This window comes from Calidris pugnax, unplaced genomic scaffold (assembly GCF_001431845.1).
Source record: "Calidris pugnax isolate Ruff unplaced genomic scaffold, ASM143184v1 scaffold219, whole genome shotgun sequence".
NCBI lineage: Eukaryota > Metazoa > Chordata > Aves > Charadriiformes > Scolopacidae > Calidris > Calidris pugnax.
Genome location: NW_015094507.1, coordinates 16,368,268 through 16,394,101, shown reverse-complemented (window position 1 = coordinate 16,394,101; position 25,834 = coordinate 16,368,268). Strand labels below are relative to the sequence as shown.

Genomic DNA, 25,834 nt, shown 5'->3' with positions numbered 1-25,834 from the left:
ACATTAGCATTTTGAAAGAGATTTCAAATTTGCCCAGTATGATGATTTTGCAAGTCTGCATATGAAATTCATTTGTGCTGTGCTCTAAAATAATCTCTGAAAACACCCGCTCCCATTTATTATTCAATGTGCAAGTTTCTTTCACTTACTGTGTTCTAGGACATGCTCTCAGCTAACTAGTGAGAAACCTCTGCAGGATGTTTTGCTCATTAGAGAGGCATTTTGATGTTAAAGAAATATTTTCCTTTTTATTTTAAAACGTCTCATTGGATAAATAGTATACAGATTTTCCTGAGATGTGCATTGAGGGCAGCTGCTTGGAAAATGAAGAACAGAGCCTTCAGATCTCTCAAATTAATGGGAAAGTTCAGTGAAATTTGGATTAGACTCCGAAGATAAAGCAATCTGAAACAGAAACATCATTAAAAGATACTGGTAATGGAATTGTGAGTTTATTTGTCTGAAAAACAGCTTGCGAGGTAATAAGTAATGAATTATTGCTAAGAAGTACATCTGTCTCTAACGGGAAAAATGTCTTGTTGAATGCGTTGTACAACTGTTTTGATGAAATTATTAAAATAAGTACCTTTGAGATAAGAGGATGTACTATAAAGACAAGCAAGCGAACAGAGGGCTAGGGGACTTTTATGCTAATTAAATGATGGACACACAGTGAAGAGACAAATTGTTAATATATGCTAAACACAGAAAATCTAGAAGACCATCTGATTTGTTCTGTCAGAGAGAAAACATGTCTGTTTAATTAAGGGCTGTAATATTGCATGTATGCTTGCAGGCAGAGATAAGGTAGCTAATCTAGCTTTTCCTGAGGTGCACTCTGTCTTTTTAGTGCTTAAATTTCAACCTTAAGATTCCCCTAATGTTGCTGTTTGTACGGGATTGTTTCTCAGTTTCTGGCACGTAACCGATTCCCTGAGAGATAGATGCACCTCCAAATAATGACTGCTTGTCAGAAGGATAGCTTTTCCTACCTGGCTTTAATGCAGACCTTTATTTTACAGACAGGTTTCTCGGAGGCTCATGCTGTCTTATTTTGAATGGATAAAAAAAAAATAGATGTGGGTGGGAAATGCTGTCACGCAGACGTTCCAGGCGAGACTGGGACAACATCTCATTTGAATAACCACCCTACGGAGCCGTCAAGCTGAGCTGAGACATGCCTCAGCCACCTCAGCTCCAAATGGAGCTCTGGGCTGAAGGGTGGGATGCAGGAGCATCCTCAGCCTGTTCGTGCCCTGGCTCCCCTCCCTGCAGTGCCCCTGCCAGAGAGAGTCCTGGCATGGGCAGAGCCTGGTCTCACAGAGGAGCTTAATAGCGCCTTTGCTGTGTTCCACAGAAACGTATGGCTCCAAGCCTACAGGAAAAAATCAGAAGAGGAATTTTGCAGCAGTGACATAAACCTTATTTTTGCATGAAGTAAAATCAATATTTGTTGTCTGAGGGCCTTCCCAGGGTTTGGAAGCCATCCATTGGTTGATTTCACTAAGTTTGGGGTATTTTGCCTTCATTCCCTCACCAGTCTACATTTGTTTTTACGGGGAAGCTGCATTTTCCAGGGTTGTGTTTGTGGACTGCAGTATATGAATTTTGTCCTAATTATTGCCCATATAAAATGTTGGGGTGATGGATATTTGCCCAGTGGAAATTCAAGTGCCATAATTTCAAAGCAAACCTGGCGTGATGTGTACCTCCCTTACAAAGCTCTCACAATTATTTTTTTTCAGTTGAGTGGGTCTCAGTAGGACCAAACCAGCCTCCCACAAGCTTGGCAGTGCTAAACCTGTACTAGTAGTGCCTACTGTTCTGAGAGATATGAATAGTGAAATTGGTGCAAATAGCACCTGGATTCATTTCTCACTTTTATTTTACATGTCCAGGTTTCGAAAAGCACCAATGTCTTGTCGGTTCTTGGTGTGAAGCCACTTGCAGCCAGCGAGTGAACCTCCAGGTAGGTCCCATGGAGGAGCTCATGGTACTGTGCTCAGTGATGGACAAGTCACCACTCTCTTTGTGCTTGAGCTATAGATGTTTTCCCAAACAGATTAGCGCTGATTAGCAACGAATTATCAAGCGTAAAATGAGTTTCTTGGCTTTTAGCCACTGGACACATATAAAGAATGGTTATCTGCAGGAGGAGGAAAATGAGTGTCCATGGATGAGTAAAACGCTTGGACGTATTTGTTGTTGCAGATTATTGCCAGCTCAGAATAAAAGTGATCATTGCCAGTTAAACAAAGCACCTCTCTGTCCATTACAGGAAGTGCATTGTTTTGTAGGAAGAGGAACTCTTAAATTATTGAATTTCTGCGTATCTGTCATTTTTTCTGTCATTCAGAAGCAATCTGCTCTTTAGACGGTGCTGCTTTCCTAAAATGCTGATGTTGATGATGCTGATGAGGTGAGGGAAATCTCAGGTTCCACCTTGAATAGGCTTGAAGACACTGGGTTGTTTTAAAAGAAGATAAAACGTGTTAAGTGCTTAATAGCTATTCAAAGGACAAGTAAGCAGTTGGAGTATCTTCCCTAAAGAGAAACGTTATTGGAAAGGGAGCTGCTTCAGACAGGGGTGAAAAACAGGGAAAGAGGTCCACCTGATTATGAAGAAGAACAGAGTGGTCAGTAAAATGGTTGGTCTATTAGTCTGTGGCCTCTGCCCTGTAAAATAGGAGGGCTCTGCTTTATTTCACTGATGACAGGAGGAGGTTGTGACGCTTCCCTCAGCCAGCAGGAGCATGCAGTCTGCTCAATGCTTCTCCCAGTTTATTTTAGTTATTCTAAGCAGTCTGATGGTAGGTGCAATTTCCCCACAGTTAACAGGAATATTATCACTTTAATTATCTTTAACTACTAGGCATGCTGTGATAGTAGGCATTGAGAGATTCAAATATACAGTAGATCTGGTAAAGACTGTTTGTCTTCAGCTGACTGAAATGCTTGGTTTTTGCACATAAGAGCTAATGTTTGTTACTGGCACTCATCATCTTGGCTATACATGCAAATTAATTTGCCAACAGTCTCATGACTGACATCCGAAAAAAAAAATAAATATAAAAATATAGATGATGTCCTACATTTGCTTACCAAAAGGAGATGTTGACATTTTTGAAAGAAAAAAATGCAAACAAATATTTTTAACTATCTAATGAAACCAGACAAAAAATGAATATGGAACCAATTATGTTTTCTTATGTGATGAACAGAAATGTGGATATTTATATCTTATTTCTGTATCCATGTGTCTAAAAAAAGAGTGCTTGCATGCTGATGGGACAAAGGAGGGGAAAAAGGTGACTATTTGAATATTTGACTTTTTGTTAAAGAATTTTGCTTTTCTTATTGTCTGTTGAAAGGAGATATTATTACAGAAATCTCACTGAATACCTGAAGTTTCTGTGAAAACAGATTTCAAAATAAAATTTCCTAATAGATTGAAGTACAATACTTTATATGATATATTCCTTTATAGCATCCAATCATTTAACAATTTCTTAGCTTCCATTTTTTCCATTCCGTGTTCCCTTTTCTTCCCTTATAGACCCTTGTTATCTAACACATATTTACTCATTTCTGTTTCTTCTCTTTATGAATTCATTTTCCATGACTGCCTCCTTTTCCACTTCCCAAATATTTTCCTCTCTTTTTGGGTTTTTTTTTTGGTTTGAAGCTGCCCAGAAACGTATGTCAGTAATATTAGCTTGCATCTTAAAAACCCAGCCTTCCCTTGTCTTGTTCTTAAAAGCAATGGGATAATGAGAAAAAGATGCATGACTTCAGCTTTTTATTTATTCCTAGGCTCACTGTGAATCCTAAACCATGTGATGCACCTGGGTATTCTGGCTTTACTGGAAGATTCATGGACAGTTATCATACTGGTATGAAGTTTCCAGACAAATACATACATTGCAGGTGTGTAGTGCTGTTTTCACAGTGGGTTCTTGAAGGGTTATAAAGAACATCCATGTTGTGGCGATGCACCAGGATTCAGACATCACTGAGGCATTCAGACATCAATGGTTAGCCCTTGCTTGCCTTTAAGTGAATCCATTCCAAGCAATTTCTCATCTCTCTGTTTCCAGCAATATTAAATACACAGTCATGCACGGATCTCTTGGCGTAGAAGAATGTCTGTGCGTGGAACAGTGTGTTCATTGAAGATTTTTTTTTCACCCTTCAGCCTTGTGTGGATCTTTAACGATCTGCTGTATGCTGCCTTCTTCTCTAATCTTCTGAGAGAGTCAGTAGGCACAAACTGTACTGAGAAAATTATAGTATACCACACTCTGAAACTGTGAGCTTGATTCCAGCCCGTCTGGTGGGACTGCTGCTGAAAGTCAGCATCTAAAGAAGCAGCTCATTTGAATTCTGGGTGTACACGTGAGTTAATATGAATGTGCTCAGAGACTGAAGGCTGATGTATCAAAGACACCGTTCAACACCACCTCAGGAGTGTTCCTAATAGTGCAACCATTTTTTCCTTTCACTTCTGTCAAATTTATCAATGTCTGATGTCATTCTTTCTCAAAGAGAGAACCTATTAATATGTATAAAGTTAAAAAAAAAGTTCATCCCTATGCATTAACATTTACTCATGGCAATTATGTCTGAGCTTATTAAATTCACGTACTCCCCCCCCTTTCCTTTCTTTCTATCCCACCCCCTACAGAAAGTGGCACCAGATCTATCAATTTTTATGAAGCTATATGTATGTGTGAGTGTGTGTACCCTGTACATATATTTATATGTGTGTATATATACATCTCTCCATATATATGCACTTCAGTACTAATAGCTGAATAATTTTACCCACTTTTTGTGTCTTACTGCTAGAGCATTTCCTAAGAAAACTAATGACTGCTTACCTGGAGCTAGACTAGGCTATTAGGCAGGCACATAACTGCATTGCCCCAGGAAGTATACAAGGAAGGAATTGGACCTGAGAGCAGCATAGTTTGTCTTGCCTCTCCCTCCTTGTTTGTGAAACAAAAAGGTAATTTGCACTTCTCCTTTTTCGTGGTGCAGGTTGATTTTCCTATGCAGTCAGCCAGCATCGCAAGAGAAGGAGCCAAACAGCTCTCACCTCTCTCCATCTCCCTTGTCCCTGCAGACCCCTTCTCTCTGAGCCTGGACTGTCCTGTGACACTCCAGGGGACATCCCCTGAGGATGCCTGTGTGCCTGGCTGTGCCGGAGAAGGGACAAACTGATAAATAGTCTCTGTGCGTGGAGACAGGCATAAGGTTAAATGCTGCATGTCTCCTTTCATGAAATGTTTGCCTGTCTGTCTTTGCTCAAATTCTCCCTAAGAGGGCCAGCTCTCAGTCCCTCACCCCCTCTGCGGGGTTGGTGGGGGACTGTGTGCCCCCTGCCCTGTGCCACTCGGCCACCCCTCTGTGGGACTGGGGCACAGCGGTGGGTGAAAGGCGTTTGTGCAGGACCTCATGCCCGTGAGTTGTGTGTCAGTGCTTTCCACAAGGGTTATGCCACAAGCTGGGGTTTGTGCTGGTTTTGGTGGACACCACCACCTGATTTTGGCAGTGAGCAAGGCACGTAGGCAAGGGGGCCTTGTGTAGGGTGAGGTTTTGCTAGAAATGAAGGGAGCACCTCAAAGCACGTTCTCAGGAGGGGGCTGTGCCTCTAGTTTACATCCTTGGTTTGATATAGCCTTCAAAGGACCCTCTTCGGTGGGGCTGGCCAGTTTCTGAGTGGCTGGAGCAGGTGAAGTGAGAAGAAGCTGGTCAAAAGAGGAGTGATTATATCTTAATGCTACATAAATCTGCTTCTCCTGCAGGGGTATTTATAATATGATTAAATTCCTCCCCGTCCCCTTCCAGCTCCACACTGGGACCTGGAACTTGCAAATACATAGGTCTTTGCAAGAACTTTAGGTTCAAGGGGTGCAGCTGCCTTCTGCTCGGTGACAGGATAGGATGGAGGAGGAAAGACCAGAGAAGCTAAACTATTTCAAGGAACAAGTTCAGTGTTATTGGCTCAGCCAGATCAAAAAAGAGCTGCTGCTGCAGTAATCACTGAAGTACCTAGAGGCTACAGTCAGGATTGGAAGGATGCGGCTTTGATGTTTTCCTAAAATAAACACAAACATTTTTTACTCTTTTAAGCTGAGTCAACAAAAGAGCAGCTAACTGCTCCGTTAGCCAAAAGGCCCCAAGCACTACTTTGGTCACTTTTTCTTCTGCCTTGGCTTAAATCGCAGTTTAAACATTATCTTGATTTGTTCTCTTAGTGATCCGCTGGAAATTAGAGGGCAGAAGAGAGAAGGAAAAGAGGCCCCATGGCTTTAAAAATAAGCCTTTGGTATCTGTTGACTCCTCTTCAACCCTCTCCGGGTTGCACCCCCAAGACTTGCATTTGCAGTTGCTCACACGGAAATGAGCAGCAGCCCTGCCTGGCAGGAGGCTGGTCAGAGGGGACCGCTGTGTCCCTAGACATCACCCCATCAGCCTCAGGACAGCCACGCTTGTCTGAGCTCGTCATGTTGGTGACCCCTCAGCTATCCTGGCCACGTCCTGCTGGCTTTCAGGGTTCAAGTGAGACGTTTCAATCCAGCAGCCAACTGTCATCAATAATAACTGTATTTACCATGGTCAAAATAGAATTGTTTTCTTCAAAGCAGCACTGTCTATGTGTTTCTCTTCCCGTGACTACGAACACAATTATCTTCTACTGTGCTCCACATCTGTACAGTGGCACAGCTGTTGACACCCCTGCAAGCTGGGTGAATTATTGGCCCTGTGTGCCACTTGCCTGTCCCATTCAGCAGAAATCTATAACCTAACCCTTTCCCTAATGGCATTAAAAGGTGCAATTAATCAATAAAAGGGATCAGTTAATATTCTCCACACGTAAGTGCCAAACATCAGAATAATATGCTCTCTTGTGGCTGGCATCTCGTCCTTTCGTGATTTAGCTAAAAAGGAAATTGGCAGGACAACCACAGTGTACACCATGGGATTGCTCTGCAGATCTGGGGCAGTTGTTATATCTGCTGCAGAGAAATATTTTCTCTGCTGAAAGATTTTTCTTTAGAATATATAGGAAAGTTAGTAGGGAGCAAAATTTTACTTTCAGTGGTTTGGGAAACTTTCTTGCCTTATTTCAAAGACTTAAGTGGCACGGGGGAATCCCCTAGCAGCCACAGGCCCTGGGAATTAAATTTTCTCCATCTGTTCCCTATTCCTTAAGCAACATAGCACGAATCCTACTACCATCTATTTCTCTAAGCAGCCTCCTGGGGAAGGAGGGAGACTTGTTTAGTGCCTGTCCGCATTTGGAAAACCAGCCACTGAGAGAAATGTTGGCTTGATATTCATTATCATCCTCGAGCTCTCTGCACTGTATACAGGAAAAGGTAACATTTCCATTGCAGGAGGCAATATATGTGGGAAACCAAATCAATTAATTTGCTATACAGTTGTCAAAACAGTCCTTCTCTTAATAAAGGGCTGACCTGGGTTCCACAAGTTTGTGGCTCTTGCGTATCTGCAGACCATCTAGAATAGTTTACCAGCAGGTGCAGTCTTATTAGCAATGCCTTCTTTTCTCAAGCCATTTTAATGCTGTTCATAAAGCAGTACTATCTATCTTCATATTTCTCAATCTCAATTCTGAGTTGTTGTTGACTTTTCTAACTGAAATTGTCTTGAATTTTTTTCCTCAGCTGTTTTTTGAATGGGGAATGTTTTTATTTTCCAGAAGATGTCATTATAAAGTGAGCTTCTCTGATCTTTCAACTTTCTGGTAAGTAATTAAACCAGGCTTTTCCGTTTTCTGTATGTTTTCTGTATGAAGCTGCCATGAACTTAAAGCAGGTTTTCATTCCAGGTGGTTTTGTCTATGTTTAAGTGCTAATATTTCATTTAATTTCACTTCACAAGCAACCATTTCTTTTCTGGAGCAGGGGCGTTTCTGTTACACTGAGCTTCAACAGAGCTGGCCTTGCTTTGGCCTGATTGTGGGTCATTTTGTATCTGACCGAGACCATTTATTACAGTGGTGGGTTAATTTTAAGATTTGGTACTTGTTTAGAAAAAGCTTTGCAGGACACGGCTTCATCCTATGTTCCTTGTGCACTAGACTGCTCTTTTTCATTCACCTTTGAAATGCCTATAATATGGTCCATGTGTGTAGACTATGTTTTATGGATCAAGTGAATTGGCAAATTAAGCTGCCTGGCTATGGAATTCAATTCCTTGAAGTGCAGCGCTGGGTCTTTTGTTCCAGTGCAGAAAGGGGAAATTTATAACAGACGTCAGTAGATTTGAGATATTGCAGGACAGTTACTTTTTATCAGTGGTGCCTTAATAATGAAGAGTTTCAAAAAGAGCACTGTTGCAGAACTTCACAGTCATTGTCTGGACACAGGCTGACCTAACATTTGGTTAACGGTTTTGTTGTGGTTTTTTTTTTTAGGGACATGGCTGAACAGTGAAAAATGAACTTCAGGAACTTCATGAACAACGTGAACAACCAGAACAACTTGAGAATATGAAGCTGTTGTGTACAAAAGCTTTAAAAGGGCTCTGCCTGTGAATGTTTAAATTTTTAAATATTGTTATTTATTCTAATTTTGATCAAGAAAGGGATTTACACATGGTGCAAATTGGTTATTAACAATTTGCACCTGCAGCTGTCTGTACATCAATATAAAAAAAAGATTTCCTTATAATTTTATTCCAGTTAATTTTAATTTTAAAGTTGTAGTCAAACATTGCAGTATTCTAAACAATGAAAAATAAGCATGTTTGTTTTCAGCTAAATCCTGCACTAAAAGATAACTTAAATGCCAGTGACTCTAATTATACATCATCTTTGCTTATGGATTAGTTAGCAGACGTATGACTGGGGATCCTGTAGACAATTTTCTGCAGGAGGGGAATTAAAATCAGAGAATGGGAAAATAACTCTGTTTTCCATCTGTTACTTCTCGTAGTGACAATCTAGCAACCTTTTCTTGAGTGAAAAGCAACAAATGCATCATCATCATCATCATCAGTAGAAAAATTATAGTGTCTTTGATGTCTAAGAGTTGAAGAGCCCATGGTGCAAAACACTATACAAATGCAGCACCTGTGTAAGTGTAGCTCTAAGAAGGAGCATCCTAACCTGCTCCAAGCAGGTTGATATGGACCCCAGCAATGATAAAATGGCTATGCTCTCATCAGCTCATCTCTCCTTTTCTGACAGGGTAAGGCGAACATTGCTGTCACCCTGAGAGGATCCATCATGACCCAGAGGTGTGGCCCAGGGGACCAGTTTTATAGTGCTTGAGGGGCTACACTGGACCTCACACCGGTCTCAGTCGTACGGGCCCTCAGGTCATCAGCAAAATATTTTCTTTCCTCATGGTAGTAGCCAGTTGCCCAATTGTCTGGCCTCTTTCCCTCAAAATTTCCAGTGAGTTTGTAAAAGAAGAAGATAGCAATATAAAATTACTTGGAGAGGTTGTTCTAGTAATAGTTTGTAATACATTTTAATGATTCTTTTTATTTACTCAATAACGTTTCAGGTAAAATCTTATTCCAGACACACACAGTTCTGCTATTAATCCTGTGGCTGTGTTACAGCAGCTTCTCATAACAAGATATTATTTTATGAGGGTAGCTTCATAAGAGAAGTTTCTTTTTCATTTGCAGATTGTTAAATTATAGCAATCTCTGGATCTGACGGCTAAGAGATGGAAGCCTTTTATTTGGATACAGTTTTAGATAAGTACTTTATTTATGAAAGTAAGCATTTCTGCTTATAATGTATCAGGGAATAATCTGCATAATCCCCAGCTTCTTGCAGAAATCGAAACATGATTCATTTCTTTTTCACAGGTTTTGATGGTGTAAGAACACGAGAAAGTTGCTTCTGAGGCCAGAGACAATCTTGACCTCTTCTCAAATGCTTCTCCTTTGCTCGGAGAGGCTGATCCGCAGGGACCTGTGCCAAAGGAAGGTTCTCAGGGTCTAGGGCCTGAGATGCTGAATATGGCACTTTTTCAAGGTAGAAAATGAACACAGAAGGAGGATATTTTTATAAGTGAAAATACTTGCCTGATTCTCCTGTCACTGCACAATGACATGTATTTATGTATACTATTTAAAGCTGAGTTAAATGCATAAATGTGTGTAGTCTGTGACACTCAGCTCAACAGATATTAAAAGATCCCAGCCTATGGTAATCATTTAACTTGCTTTTTAAGACATTTGCAACTGCTTCACATTTTCTATGCCTTTTTAGTGTGTGAGATGAAAGCTGGATTGCGGTGATGGCTCAGAGAGCTACCCTTTCCCTTCCCTTCCTGCTATTTTTGAAGAAAGGAGGAGTGGTTATTTTTATTATTATTTTATACCAACACCAAGTTGAAAACATTTGTAGTTATTTAAGCGCTTAAGGAGGATCTGCTTTTTACCTCAGGGTAAGGCAGTAAACTCTTCCATGTGTTGACTGCATCAGTTATCCCTACAAGCTTTTCACATGCCTGAGGGGTATTTAGTCAGACAGGCCCTCTCCATTCTAGAGAAATCTCCAGCAAAGGTCAGCCAAACCAGCAGAACTTACTCCAGAACAACGTGATGGATGTGTATGTGTGAATGGGAGGTCGGTGACATGGTGCCAAGGAAAGAAGGTGAGGCTACCCCTTTCCTTTTCAGCTTCTGCATGAAAATAATAACCCTGATTTCAGAAGAGAAGAGCTGGGATTTCCTTGCTCTGCCATTGGCGCTCCAAGCAGCAGTGAGAAGGAGGTCCTTCCCCAAACTTGATTTGAGGTTTTCATTCTCCAGTTCTTTTAAAGTATCATCTTTGCTAATTTGTAAGGAAACTCTGAGCAAGATCATGCAGTGGGGGACAATGTGTCTGGTGATTTCACTCAAATGCTATGGTGCAGAAGGAGGGTTTGCCATCCAGCAGGGGTCTGCAGCCTGAGGAGCTCTCAGGGCTGCATCTGTGTTTTGCTCCTTTCTTGAGATTCATCTCTTCTTCCCTGAACCAGTCATCAAACTCAGCTCAGTGGGCACGAGCAGTACCCTCCCCAACTGCATCCAATATGCACAGTCATGAAGTGGGGAGCAGGCTGAAAAGGTGGATATATGAGCTTATTTTCACGGGGAACAGGGAATCTGACATGGGGAAAAAATTGTGCAAATCACACTGAGCAAATGAGACCTGCCTCTCCCTATGGCCTCTGAGTCCTAGGAAAGCTCTCCCTAACCACAAAGCTCAATATTCAAATGTCAGTCCTTCCCTTACAACTAATTCCCCTTTAAAAGGGTTATATATGTGAATAGCCTCACTGGGATCAAAGGAGTGATTTACCTGCATGCAGGGTTGTGCATAGACATTTGCAGGATTGGGCCCTCTGGGCACACAGCAGGTTTCCTTGCCCTGCGTGTTGCTAAGTCACAATCTGATGTGAATTAAGGAAAGTGAAGAGAAGCATATGGTTACGTGGCGAGAGGGCTGCAGAATGGTTTAAAGTGTTAAAGGTTTAAATCACCCCAAGGCTATAAAAATCAACTTTGTTTATGGAGCAGTACAGAGACCTATTGTACTTAGTATCGATCAATCCATTGAACACCTGATTCAAAATGTTCAATTGAAAGCTGGGGAAAAGTGCTAAATTGAACAATCTAAGTAACCTGTGAACCTGACAGTCATAAATCAATGGCGATGTTACACATAGTTAACCCTAACCAGTTAGCAAGTTGTCCCAATTATTAGTTGGGTTACCTGGTTAGGAGTTAGTTTACCCTTTCAGAAATTGTATTAATATAGAAAACCTCTCTGGGCTGAAAGTTCCTCTGTGAGCAGAGTACCAGGCTCTCTAAAGCCTTTCTCCTCTGCTTCTGTGCCAGGTGAACCTTGCTTGAATATCAGTATGGGAGAAGGATATTTGAAATTAAGAATCAGGGTTACAAAAAGACACTCTTGTCAGCTTTAGGGGGCTTTAAAAGTGTTGCTACAAAATATGTAGGATCCACTTTTCAAGGGTGCTTTATTCTGCAGGAGGGTTATTCACGTCTGTACAGGCTCTTCCAAATGCTGAGTCTTTCTGATGCCTGTTCCGTTGCTTTTGTCCACAATCTCTTTGCAGACTTGGAAGGACCATAGTTTTCTGGCCCATCTTGCCTTATACATGCCTGGCCACGTTTGCCTTTCTTTATTTTGTAAGGAGACTGAAAACTCTTGAGCTTTTCTGGAAGACTCGCAAGAACTTCTTGTTTCCTTTAAACCATTTTCCTTGGCGTTAATTGCGTTACACACCTCTAGTTCTTTCCTAAATTAGTCCTCTCTCAGCTTTTACATTATTTCATCCTTTCAACTCAGGCTGAAAGGGCTGTAATTGCCTGGGTTACACATATAACTTAAAAAAAATATTGATGGGTGGTATTGGGCCCTCTGGGCACACAGCAGGTTTCCTTGCCCTGCGTGTTGCTAAGTCACAATCTGATGTGAATTAAGGAAAGTGAAGAGAAGCATATGGTTACGTGGCGAGAGGGCTGCAGAATGGTTTAAAGTGTTAAAGGTTTAAATCACCCCAAGGCTATAAAAATCAACTTTGTTTATGGAGCAGTACAGAGACCTATTGTACTTAGTATCGATCAATCCATTGAACACCTGATTCAAAATGTTCAATTGAAAGCTGGGGAAAAGTGCTAAATTGAACAATCTAAGTAACCTGTGAACCTGACAGTCATAAATCAATGGCGATGTTACACATAGTTAACCCTAACCAGTTAGCAAGTTGTCCCAATTATTAGTTGGGTTACCTGGTTAGGAGTTAGTTTACCCTTTCAGAAATTGTATTAATATAGAAAACCTCTCTGGGCTGAAAGTTCCTCTGTGAGCAGAGTACCAGGCTCTCTAAAGCCTTTCTCCTCTGCTTCTGTGCCAGGTGAACCTTGCTTGAATATCAGTATGGGAGAAGGATATTTGAAATTAAGAATCAGGGTTACAAAAAGACACTCTTGTCAGCTTTAGGGGGCTTTAAAAGTGTTGCTACAAAATATGTAGGATCCACTTTTCAAGGGTGCTTTATTCTGCAGGAGGGTTATTCACGTCTGTACAGGCTCTTCCAAATGCTGAGTCTTTCTGATGCCTGTTCCGTTGCTTTTGTCCACAATCTCTTTGCAGACTTGGAAGGACCATAGTTTTCTGGCCCATCTTGCCTTATACATGCCTGGCCACGTTTGCCTTTCTTTATTTTGTAAGGAGACTGAAAACTCTTGAGCTTTTCTGGAAGACTCGCAAGAACTTCTTGTTTCCTTTAAACCATTTTCCTTGGCGTTAATTGCGTTACACACCTCTAGTTCTTTCCTAAATTAGTCCTCTCTCAGCTTTTACATTATTTCATCCTTTCAACTCAGGCTGAAAGGGCTGTAATTGCCTGGGTTACACATATAACTTAAAAAAAATATTGATGGGTGGTATGGTTTTTTGGGGTTTGTTTTGTTTTGTTTTGTTTGTTTGGGGTTTTTTTGGTTTTGGGCGGTTTTTTTGCTGCCCATTGGAACTTCTCCAATGTTCTCAGACATACCAAAAAGGAATGTTCATGGTTTTGAAATTTCTTTAGCCAGCTTTTTTAAAGCTCTTGGTTGCAAATTATGCAGGCCTGTTGATTTAATTTGTTATTTAACATTCTCCTGATTTACTGTTGGAATGAAAAACATTGCATTGTCTTCTTATGACAGAACTGATTTTGTCTGATATTTCTTCAAACAGAGATCAGATTTATTTACAGAACATACAGATTTTTGCATATATTACTGACATGGCTACACTTCTGTGTAGTCAAGACCAAAAATCTTGTTATCCTTAACTCTGATGAAAAGCTTACCTCTTGCTTCCATCCATATAAATTTTCTGTGGTTCTTCTGTCTAATAATCATGACTTCTAATAAATGCCTTTTTTTGCACAATTATTTTGATTTACATAGCTGTTTTCACTTCTATGTAAGTCAACATTTAGGCTACCCCAGCTTTCATTCTTTCTTTTAAGCCTTTGGTAAAATGTTTTTAAACACTTTCCAGTTATTATCCACATTTCCTGCATAATTTCTTTCTCCCAACTGATTTAGCTCATAATTATTTTCAGCTTTGCAAAATTGGCTCTTCCAATCCATCAAGTATACATATTACTGGTCTGGACTTAATTCTGATTATATATAACAAACAGAAGCAAATCATGATCACTTTTATCTAAGCTACTGCTGATTTCTTTAGTCTAGTTCTATGATATTTTATTTTCATCTATAAGGCTAAAATAATGCAGTGCAGCATTCCAAAAGTGTTGGATGCAGCACTTTTTAAGGAGTTTATCATCTATGGCATATTCCAAGGATATATTAATTTGATGGCATGAAAACTCCAAACCATGCTATTTAGATTGAAGTGCTGACATTGCATGGTTTATTTTTCTTCTTGTTTTATGGATGCTTGCTTAAGGAGATAGTTTTCCTCTTATTTTGGTAATTAGTTGCAGAAGGCAGCAATAGCAGAAAAAAACCCCATACCTTTTTATGCCTCTTTTGTGACACACCATTCTACAGATTAAGAATTCCTTACTTCTTTGAGTCTGTTTCCTAGTTTTGCCTTATTTCTTTTACCTTATTTTGATGACATAACAGAATTTAGAAAGAACAGAGCTGGCTTCCCACAGAATCCTTCCACGGAAGAGGGATGGATTAGAAGTGGAATATGTTTAACAGCTCCACCCCAACTGACATTTTAAGAAGGGCATAGTGCCTGTCTCAGCTTTTTATACTTTCTCAATAGATTGCCAGATGGTAAAGTGGATCAAAAAGTCAGGCTTCAGTACAACTCGTACTCTAGAAACCAGGAAACTGTCTCTTGTGTGGGAGACACTGCTAATTTCAGTGGATCTAGGATCTGGCTCTGCATTGTAGTTGTTAATGGACAAAGTTAGAAATGACAACCAACTTGGTGCCCTGAGCTAGGGAAGATGATCTCATTTTGAGTATGTTCTTCATGTTTGTTTCCTGCTAGGGTTTTTTTAGACCACTTTGTAGCGATCATCTCATTTATGATTCTGTTCATCTTTGGTTTGTTGATGTTAAACATTTACAATACATTTGTGTATTTTTTAATTTGAAACCCTATTACTTTTTGGTGCAGTTATGATTCCATCTTTCAAATTAGATCAATGTTCAACAGAATTAGTCAATTTACATTGTCAGAAACATATTGCATTTCTCATTGAAACCCTCTGCTATTCATAAAATGACCTTTTTGATTTAGGACTATCAATATAATTAATAACAATAAAACGATATTTTTCTGTGGCCTCTAAATGCTCAAGCAAAAGCATGTCTTGGAAAATAGAGATTTGTGAAATTACTTTTTTGATGAAAAATGTAGATTTGCTAGTGTGAGATATTTCATGAATACATGTCAGTCTTTGCCACATTTTATTTTTGTTGCTTTCAAAAAGCTGAATATAAACTGTTCTGATCCTTTCAAAATAACAGGTTTCTGTTTATCTTTTTGAAGCAAGCTCTTCTCCCGGCAAATTTTTTGTATTATCTTTTCAATCAGAAGTCTTAGCAATGCTTAACAATGCAAATCTGATTAACTAATGAGATGGTAATGTGACACTCACCTCCTTTCTCAAGCATCTAGATAAATGAGAACTGGGCAGACTGGTCATGGTGGTGGCAATGTTGTTGTGTCAGTAGGCATGGAGCGATGGACCAATGATAGATGGAGAGATTAGATAGAGAGAGTCAGAGCACTGAGACAGCCTCAGGTAACTTCTAGGCAGTTGGGTCTGAAAAGCTTTCATGACCCTCACTGTACTCAGTGATACTATGCTCCAAAGGGAGGGTGAGAATTTAACACACAGCACCTTCCTGATATCAAAGGACTGCAATAGTTTTTAAAAGGTAAGGTGGTATCACTATTAAGTGCTTCACACTGAGAGGCTGCCTTCTGGGCTTTGAGAGGTTTGTAGGAAGTCCTGGGCTGTAACTGCTTGAGCAAGGAAGTGTATTTGTTCATGGCAATGTGGTGGTGTTCAAGCCATGGTTTTAGATGTAGGAGTTCCTCTGATGATGCAAAAAACTACATTAAGTAGAAATGACACAAACTGCCAGTGGATCAGAAAAGTTCATGCTATCTGTCTTTCTGTGGGACAGCTCGCTGAACATAGCCCTCTCCAGCTTTCACATTCTTGAGGGAGAGAAGAACCTATGATTCATATTTCAGCAGAGAAGCCAATATGAATTTCTGTGGCTTATTTCCAGTTCAAAATTGCATGACCCTTTTCCTGTGAATGTACAGTACGCTTGTAAAGGTGGAAAGCAGGTAGGTTACCGAAAAGAAGCTCTGAATTAAAGTTGGATCACGCTGGGAATAATGACAAGATGTATTGTGAGGAGACCATGAACTCTCTCTTCCTGCACTCATCCATCCCCCTCTAAGAGATGGGTGGTTATGCTGGTCACATACCAAGCCAACACATATTTATCCTTAGAAAATATGCTAATGCAGTGCAGGGAGAGATTAACCAGGTTTGCCTGCAATATGCTCAAACATGGTCATTGTGCTGCTTGTTTGGGTCAGTGCTACTAAAGGCTTAACCAAATCACCTTCCAAAGGCTAACCCTGCTGACTGCTATCTAATTTATTTTCCCTTCGTAACCCATTCTGATTCACTCACTATTGGATTTAGAATAAGAAGCTGTAAAGAGAGCACCGTAAAATCAGAGAATAATGTAACTTGAAAATGTGAAGGATGTTCCATAAATAAGCATCCAACTTGTATAAGAGTCAGTCTTGCTATGGGAGTTAATTAACAAACAAGTCATGTCTGTGCTCCTTACTGGTGGCTGCAGTAATCTTCTTGCTTGGTCCAAAGAGCTGAACATAAATAAGATTGTCACAAAATGTATGGTGTGAAGGAGAATTTGGCATTTGGGAAAATAAATTTAAAGCAAGCCCAGAAGTATCACTGTGAAGTTTTCCCTTTCCAAATGCTGTCACAGTTGGCAGAAAGGAATCAAGGGACTTATTTACAATTTAAATGTGAGCTTGGTCATAGAGGACATTTTTTGCAGGGAGATGTGGATCAAATATGTCCACTGGGTTACACTGTTGAGACCATCCAGGCTTTTGCTAATGCTAGTGTTTACATAAAAAGTTAGAAACAAGCTTCTCTCCAATTAGAAAGCCAATATCTAACTAGATGCTAACTTGTTATATACCCTGTAGTCTAAATGTTAATAGCTTTGACCTCCTTCAGTTTAATCTTAATCTCCTTGACAGAGCAAGTGAACTTTGGGTTATGCTTTACCCAATTGTTCCCTTTGTTTTCTTCTCCCTGCTTATGTTTCCAGCAGTGAGTATGTCACATATTGCAGACCCAAATGAAAGCCTGTCTTCTTTTTCAATCAGTCATATCACTAAGTATATGAGCAGAAAAACCCTTGTGATTGACACTGCTTCAACAAAAGCAGATTCAGTTTGCAGACGATAAGAGGCAAAGTCATACAAGCAGTGTTTACAAAGCAGTGAAGGAGAGAAAAAAATTAATGATAAAAGGACTAATCTTATTGTTTTACTAGATGAGAGAATGGTTCTTTGTGTTTGCTCTAGCAGGAGCCCACAGATTGTCTCCCACCTCCCTTGTACACTTTTGGCAGCAAAATAATTTCCAGATTCTGTATCAAAAGCTGGCTGGTAGATAAAAAAACAAGAGGCTCTGGAATGCTTGGGAAATGCTCAGAAAGCAGAGGAGTGCCCACATATGATAGTGTGGGCATATGCTACCTACAGCGTGCTCTATAACTGAATATTATCTCCCTTATGAAGCTGGGGTGAGTTATAAGAGCAAGGGAAACAAATGCCTTTTAAAGAAAAAGAAAAAAAGTTGTGTGAAAATGTACCAAACTGGTTGATATCGCGTGTTTTCTGTGGTATGGCAATTTCATTGTCATCAGGAGACTTCTTCATGATTCTTTCCCTTTTAGGGAGACCAGACCCAGGTCAGCTCTAATCAAAAGGAGCCCCAGTTTTCGACCCACGGTCCTGGTGCTGGAGTGCTGGTGTGGTGACATGGCCAGCACAGGGTACAGCACTACCATTTCCATTTTCTGGTTTCCAATGCTGGAGAGGGGTGACTGGGACAGATTCACAGGGTGGAGGAGTAGTTTGTGTTGGAAGGGACCTCTCGAGGCCACCTGGTCAGACCTGTGCTCAAAGACTTCAAAGTGTTCAAAGCCAACTTCAAAGCCAAATCTGAGCTGCCCAGAGCACTCCTGATATTCACTACTGGAAGGCAGCAGGGTGACCCACTGAGGCTTTTTCGGGACAGCACGTATGTATAGAAGTCTATTTTCACCTTGTGTGATGGCCATTATTGACTGCGCAGGTGGCAGGACAGAGAATTAAAATCCAGGACTATCTCAACGGGCGAAGGACAGCATAACCTTGCTTTCTGACTCCTCTACTTTTCATTAGTTTCATGGCTTAATTCCTATCTCTTGCTAGCAGGGCCAGGCAGCTTTGTCCTTTCAGCAGCTGAAGCCACACCGCTTTACCACCGTTCACCAAAGGTTGCTGAACGAGCGTTGCCAATTTCTTTCTCTTCAAGATGAGGCCTGCCAGCTCAGTTGTGTCCTTCAGCGAGCATGAATATCTAGCTGTAAAATAATCGGCTGCTGTAGTCTTTATTGAGATGCAATATATTGCACATAGAGGAGGTGAAGCGATGGAAGGCAAGAGTAGGCTGTTTTAATGATTCTTCCCTAAAAGTCTCTACGGAGTATGCTCAGTGTATCTATCTAATCTAACTGTCCCCATAGGCAATATGAGAAGCAGCACTAGCACTGAGGGACTAACACACACCTCGGGTTTCATTGAAACATTTAATTTCATCCCATTCTGCCCCACTAAAAAGCCATTGCCACTTTTAAAGAACATTACTTGAGTTAAAAACAGGAACTCTGCTGGGAGATAAAAAATGACTTACCAAGTGATGAAACTCAGGCAATTTTAATCTTATCCAGAACAATTGCAAACAATGGCAAATAATATAGTAATTTTCATAGTAGAGAAAGAGCAAAAAATAGGCATTCTGCATGTATTTCTAAATTGTGTTCAAATTACTGGTGTTTAGCAAGTTACCAAACATCAGCAGAGTCACAAGAACTGTATCTATGTATGCTTTTAGCTTACAGAAAATGTGAATATATTTCATTTAGTGTAATTTTCTTTCACTATATGCTAAAATAAGCCAACATTTTTAATAGATATATGTTTGTTGCTGGTAAATGCTTGTATAAGGATACATTTAACATCCCCACCACAGTTCAGAAGATGTAGAGTGATTTGTTAATTTGTGATTATGTGATCAGGTGGCTGAACTCTATATCACATTTGCCTTGCTTCACACTCATGACTTATTCTTGCAAACTTCCATGAATTAATAAATAAGGATCCTGGCAAACTAGCCCTCCATGATTTTTCCATGGAAACATCTGCATTCAAAAAATAAAGCTGAGAAACATTTTGCATTGTCAATTTCTAACAGCTACAGTGGTCCTCTGGTACATTAGTTAGAGTAATTTGGATTTTAGAACAAAAATGAGTAACTGTAACACAGGCACACACAATGAATATCAGGGAAATCAATCAAAGTGTAATAAACTTTTATTAAAAAAAGACATCGCCCTCTGGCAATTCATAAAACAAGTCCCCAAATCTGTATAGACAGTACAAATAAACATAAAAAGATTCTTTAAGGGCATAATGAAGGGTTCTGTCAACAACAATAGGAAAACAAAGCATAGATGTATGTTTGTGAAAGAAATTGCACATTTTCTGTTGTTCAGAAAGCCTTCGGCATTTCTTTTTGATAAAAAAAAAAGAGTACAAGATGCAAGAAATGAGTTCCCCATCTGAGCAATGTCTTTTTAGTCTCTGCTTCCCATTCTATCAAATTTAAGTTTATCATTGCTCTGAGTGGGTCTTGGTACTTTGTGAGGGTTTTGAACTTGCTGTGACACAGCTGAAGTACTTTGAGCTAATCCTAAGTGTCTGGGACTTGGCCGTATACCTAAGTTCAGCAGAGTCCACTCCTGCACTGGGTTCCTTGTGAAGGACAGAGGCCTCCCCGTTGCTTCAGCAGTATCTTTCAAACTAACCCATTTCCAAAAATTACAATTTTTAATTCTCTGAAATGTTGTTGGTATAATGTATGTTATTAAAATAACTGTTCTTTGTTTTGTTTTCTTTTTGAGTTCCTTTTAAGTATAAGGTTACCAAAGCCCAACATCATATTTAAGTCAAAATATGATCAGCTGAAATGGGATGTTTATTTAATAATTATCCATGGAAAATGAATATGAGGGCAGAGGGGTGAATTTCAGGTCACTTAATAAGAATTTGAGCCTGGTATTAATTGGATGCTTGGATTTTGCTCCTCACCCACAAAAGACTGTGGCTTTTGAACTAATAGGACCTAAAATGAAATTGACTCTATTATTTTATCCTCGGAGATATTTATTTTAGAGCAGGTCCAAACTGTAGGGGGGAAACCCTCCATTTGAGTGATACCTGAATGTTTTCTAAAAATTAAAGGGAAAAACAAGGCTTAGAGCCCAGCGTTACAAAATCTTTGGTGCATCTTCCATCTGGACCACACTGAACGTGGCACTGCTGAAACAGAAGTTGGAAAAGACCTACCCAGTCATCTCCTCAAACCCTCTCAGATACTTGGTATTTTCTTATATTCCCTCCTTCTCATACGCCTTCTCTCCTTCCTTTCTTCTTTTCTTCCCACTTTCCTCCTTCTTTCTTTCTTCTCCTCCTCCCTTCCTTTCTCTTGAATAGTTTAATTCCCTTTTTTGTCAGGGTTCAAGCAAGAGAGCAATTAAAAGACATTTCCAATGAAAAAAAGAGACTTTTTCTTAGAACTTGTCTCAGTTGCCTACTTAATGTTTTCTTCTCAGCTGCTGTTTCTAGTAACAGCTCTCTGGGTGACTACAGGCAATTTGTTTTCATTCCCTGTGTTGAAGCCCTTGAGAATTTCCCCCTTGTAGCTACACAAGAGTTTTATTAGCCCCCAAATGTTTCCAAATTTTTATCCACATCCTCAAATCCAAGTACTTATCAGCCGCATGCTATAGTTCCCTCTCCGCATCAGATACCTGACAGTGCAACCTTCCTACGTCAACAGTTATTGTAAAGCCATAACACCAGTACTCTGTAGTTTATTGAGAAGACTCAGTTTTCTTGTGTGTGACAAAGGAATAAGAGCAACAGAAGAATTACGGTCTGCAATTTCAAATCAGTATCTGAAAATATTAAGTGCCAAGTTACCGTTAAATATGTAAACATTAGTGTGACTGATGTCTGACAAATCTTTAAATGAAAGAGCTAAAGTACATAAACACACAACTGTCTGTCTGCATGTTGATATTACAACTCAGTTGTTAGCGACCCTGGCTTTCCTTCGGTAGGAAATCTTGTATTTCTTGTGAAACTTTAACTCTGGTAACTTTTGAATAACTGAGTCATTCTCCTCCTGTTTTTTATAATATCATACCCCCTGCTCCTTTCAATGTTATTATTATTGGTATTATTATAAGCAAAAGATTAGTGTTGTTATTGTTCAATGCAATGCAAAGATATAAAGAACCTGCCTTACCTTCATGACAGAACTAGAGACTTGGAAAAAAAATAGAAATACAAGCAATCTTGTAAATCTGAATGCTGTTTGGCATTCATCAGAGCCAAGAGGCACTCAGTACATTTAAAGTCAAGGTACCTAAATATGGAATTAATAGCTCAGTATGAGGCACCTCATTTGAACACCTGAAGGTTATAAGAAATGAGGACAGGGATACAGAATGCAAATTGTTATGCGGCTGTTACTGGCTGCTGCTGTAATAAGCAAACTTTATTATTATGTTTGCCAGGTAACAGCAATCTTTATAGAGACCGATGATGTACCCAGGGCTTATTACCATTGTATTTATAGTATTAAGAATTGATGGAACATGAATTAAGATAAGGCATTTGGAGCAGTAGATCAGACTGTATGTGGGAGACTTTGGACGCTGATGAATCAGAACTCCTACTCTAGAGCTTGCAGAGATCACCAGTGGATTTGGTGTCCAAAATTGCCTTTGTTCCTTAGAAGGACAGTGGGAGGTCAGATCTTCATCTGTTTGCTGGAAGCTACGTGGGTACTCCTCAAAGCTACGGCCAGTGGCAGAAGGAGTCCAAGAAGACTCATGGCCAAATACTGCAGAATTCTATGCATTGCTACCAACATGAATTCTCTTGTCTTGGTGGCATAAGATCTTCTCGTGCCTACTCCTGGGACAAGCTCTTGGTGTCCAGCCCACGCTGCTCGGATATGGGGAAGGTGAATTGACCTATACTCTTGAAACAGCAATGGACAGAACTTTGCAAATTGTGAATTCCTGCTGGACTCCAAGGGGCAACTGATTTCCTTTACTCTATTTACATATTCCTTTGTGCCAAACTGGGCTTTGGTGTCAGCAGTGCAACTTCGTTCAGAAGCAGCATTTACCTTATCAGTACTGGGTTTTGACACTCTCTTTATATTGGTTGGGTACTGCAGATTTAGCAATGTGCTTCACAAAGCAGAATAAGCACCTTCAAAGGGTTGTGTTGAGAGACCTGAGGGGAGAGATACCAAACACAGACAGCAGAGCTGGTGACATACTGTTCTTTCTTTGTGGCTGAGGATAGTTGGATAGGTTACTTAAGCTTCAGAGATGTCTGGGAAAACCAGCTACTAATTTTGCACTGTGACACCTTGACAGCAACAAATTCTTGCTGCTTATTACCAATTGATTTTCAGTCCACCGTCTCAGGGGTGACTTTAGACAGCAATGGAGCCAGGTGCTGATAACTGAACACGGGAGCCAAGGAAAAGAAGTTCAAAATTCTCTTGGGATGTGCTGCATCATGTGAAAAGGTGAGCAAAACATAGTCCATCTTTGAGGTGAGGAGATAAACATGGCACTGAGCAGTTACTGTGAGTCTGTGTGTGTGAAAAGTATATTAAAACCCTGTCAAGTAAGGGACCTCCTCTGTGTAAAGATGCTTTGTTTCTTTTTCCTGGCTTAAAATGTCTGTTGTCCTAGTTCAGACTCTCCAATCTTTGTGACTATGTTTGAGGTCGATAACAAGGGTGTGAGAAAATCATAGATGAGACCCAAGAACTTTTAGTTTTTATTAATTTTTAGTTTTTATTAATGATTTTTATAGCTGTAATTTTATTACACAGCAAATCTATGAATGTACAGGAACTTGCACATAAGGCATTTCATTGTTCTCAATCATTACTATTCTGCCTCAAACCTACTCACTTTTTGAAAAGTATGTAAAATCTTGGGGGGATAAATGGTCAACCCTTCCCTTAATTATAGCTTTATTTCCTTGTAAATTAGGTTATAGTTCACTAGAAGATCCTGTACAATGAGTTTAATAAGCAACCCATCTAGTTTAGAAATGGTGTCAGAGGACAGCACAAACTAATCAATTTAATTATAACTTTAAATGGTTAAACTCTCATAGTATAAGGAACTGATTAGAACTCAGTGAAGTCAATGGAAAGACATACTTGCACATTTGTGGACTTAGGGGCACACCCCCCAAAAGGGAATGATTTGAAATGTCACTGAAAAATGCATGAGACCTTCATTTAGTATGAAAGTGTTTAGAAAATTGTTGATCTAGACCACACTTGTTTGTATTAGAAATGTTAAATGACGAGCAAAGAAGTGTGTATATGTGTTTATGTATTTGTGTTCTTGTCCCTTGTGGTACTTTTTTTAGGTTAGAAGTTGTAGCTTATAGAGGAGAACAACTTCTTGGGGGGCTGCTGCATTCCCTTTGTTTATACAAATGATGGATTGTATGAGGTGTAAGCACAGCTTTGATATTGTTCCTCACACACGTGTGTCCACAGCTTCATTTGCTAGAGCAGGAGGAGACAAAAAAAGGATACCAGGAATACGTTCTGCATAGCAGAGAGAAACCCTAAGGCACATCTGCCTTCCATAACGGTGAGCTGCTCTCCTGCTTGCTTGTGGCAAAGCCATTACTGAGCTCTGAAACTGCCGTAGCCATCAGGTTCTTAAAGCCAAGGGCTGAATCAAAAGAAATATCAAAATCCCCTCAGACAATGCTTCAGTGTGGATATCAGATGGTCAGTCTAAAATCCTTTGAAGAGCCCTCCCACATTCCAGGGTAGCGATGCAGCCTAATAACAGCGCCGGAGATGAAAGGTTTGGGAGGTTTGATCCGGCAGCTGGAAAACGAGTTGTACTGTGTGAGGCTTACGGAGTTCAATCTCTTCAGCTTAATCCCAGAGAAGACTGAGAGGTGGCTTGATCATTGTGCCTAGGTACTTACACATGGAAAAGAGACCCAACACCAGGGCCTTTCCGAGCTCGTTGACAAAGACCAGACAAGCTCTGTGGCAAAAAGTTCGACAAATTCAGCCTTGAAATAAGTCACAGTTTTCTAGCAGAGAGGATAATTTAACTAAGTAACAGCATCCTAAAAGGGTTTGAGGCAGGGACAAGACAGGGACAATTCAACATGGATTTAGATCTTTAAAAGAAAATGCAAAATCTTCCTAGGAGATATGATTTAATCCACTCTCTGGGAGAAATTCTGTACCCAGTAGCTCCGGAGGCTCAGGTGGAACGGTTGTGGTGGTACTTTCTGACCTTAGTGCTTGTAAATGTATGAATTCCTTATTCATGTCATCTTTTCATGGACCAGAGGAGGGATAATAAGTTGTGCGCAGCCCTTAGAGTGCCCATAACACCTGGAACTCCGTGTTAAGACAACCACTGCAACAAAGCTTATCAAGACTTCAGGGATCAGTGAAGAGAAAAGATTTCCACTGCGCACGGGGCAGATGTATTCTCAGGGCTCATGTCTTAATTTGCCTTTATTTCTTTTTCACCTCGTTCAGAGATATCAGAGTGGCTGCAGCTGGAGACAAGGCAACAGATGGGTAGGCTGCAGATGCTGGATTCTATTTTCTACTTATTTACTTAACAGATCTCCAGATTTGTATTTGCTAAGTTAAATCACCAAGCACCTTGGTTTATATTGTTTTTATTTCTGGAGTGAGGCTGAAATAATTTGAATATTCCTTTTAACCTGTTTCCTTCCCAAAAGTGCTTGGTTATTGGAAGCTTTTTTTTCCCTTCTCAAACTAAGAGGCTGGACTCAGTTAACTAATGAGCCTTTCCAGTCTTTGTAGAGAAAACCCATGAAAGATTATATAACCTGTAAGAATAGATTGCTGAAGTGGAGAAGACGGGGAGGTGATGCCAGCACTGCAGTCTGTAAAAAAAAAAAAAAAAAAGTCAATATAAAAAAAAGCACAGAACCAGCCCCTGGGTTCCCATTTCCAAAGAGCAGAGCTGAAACAGAGCAGAAAGGTTAAAAAAAAAACCCCAAGCCAAAAGCCACCCTCTGACACCAAAATTACATTGGTTTTTGAGAAATAATTTCCAAAATTGCAAATCAAATCCCAATTTTACTGGGTTGCAGTTTCGTTCTGGAAGAGGCAGATGTGGTATCTGTAGGTATGCTTGCTTTGGGAGGTGCCACTCTATCTGCACCTAGTTCACAGTGACAGACCAGGGCTGCAGTGTGTTTAGTTGAAAGGAGTCAAGAGGCCCCAAAGGGAATCATGCTTTGAAGCAAATCAAAGCAAATAAGCAAAGTGACACACAATTGAAATCACTGAACCAAAATCCACAAATTAAGCAAATGGAAGACTTCGGTGTTGTC

General features: G+C 40.1%; 1 long non-coding RNA gene across 1 annotated transcript; it reads left to right on the top strand.

The window, feature by feature from the left end:
- Nucleotides 1-1,916: 1,916 nt before the first annotated feature.
- Nucleotides 1,917-8,926, top strand: LOC106901638. The gene is made up of 4 exons (XR_001414336.1): nt 1,917-1,969; nt 3,814-3,927; nt 7,695-7,774; nt 8,447-8,926. It is a non-coding gene; the product is annotated as an uncharacterized LOC106901638 (long non-coding RNA).
- Nucleotides 8,927-25,834: the final 16,908 nt, after the last annotated feature.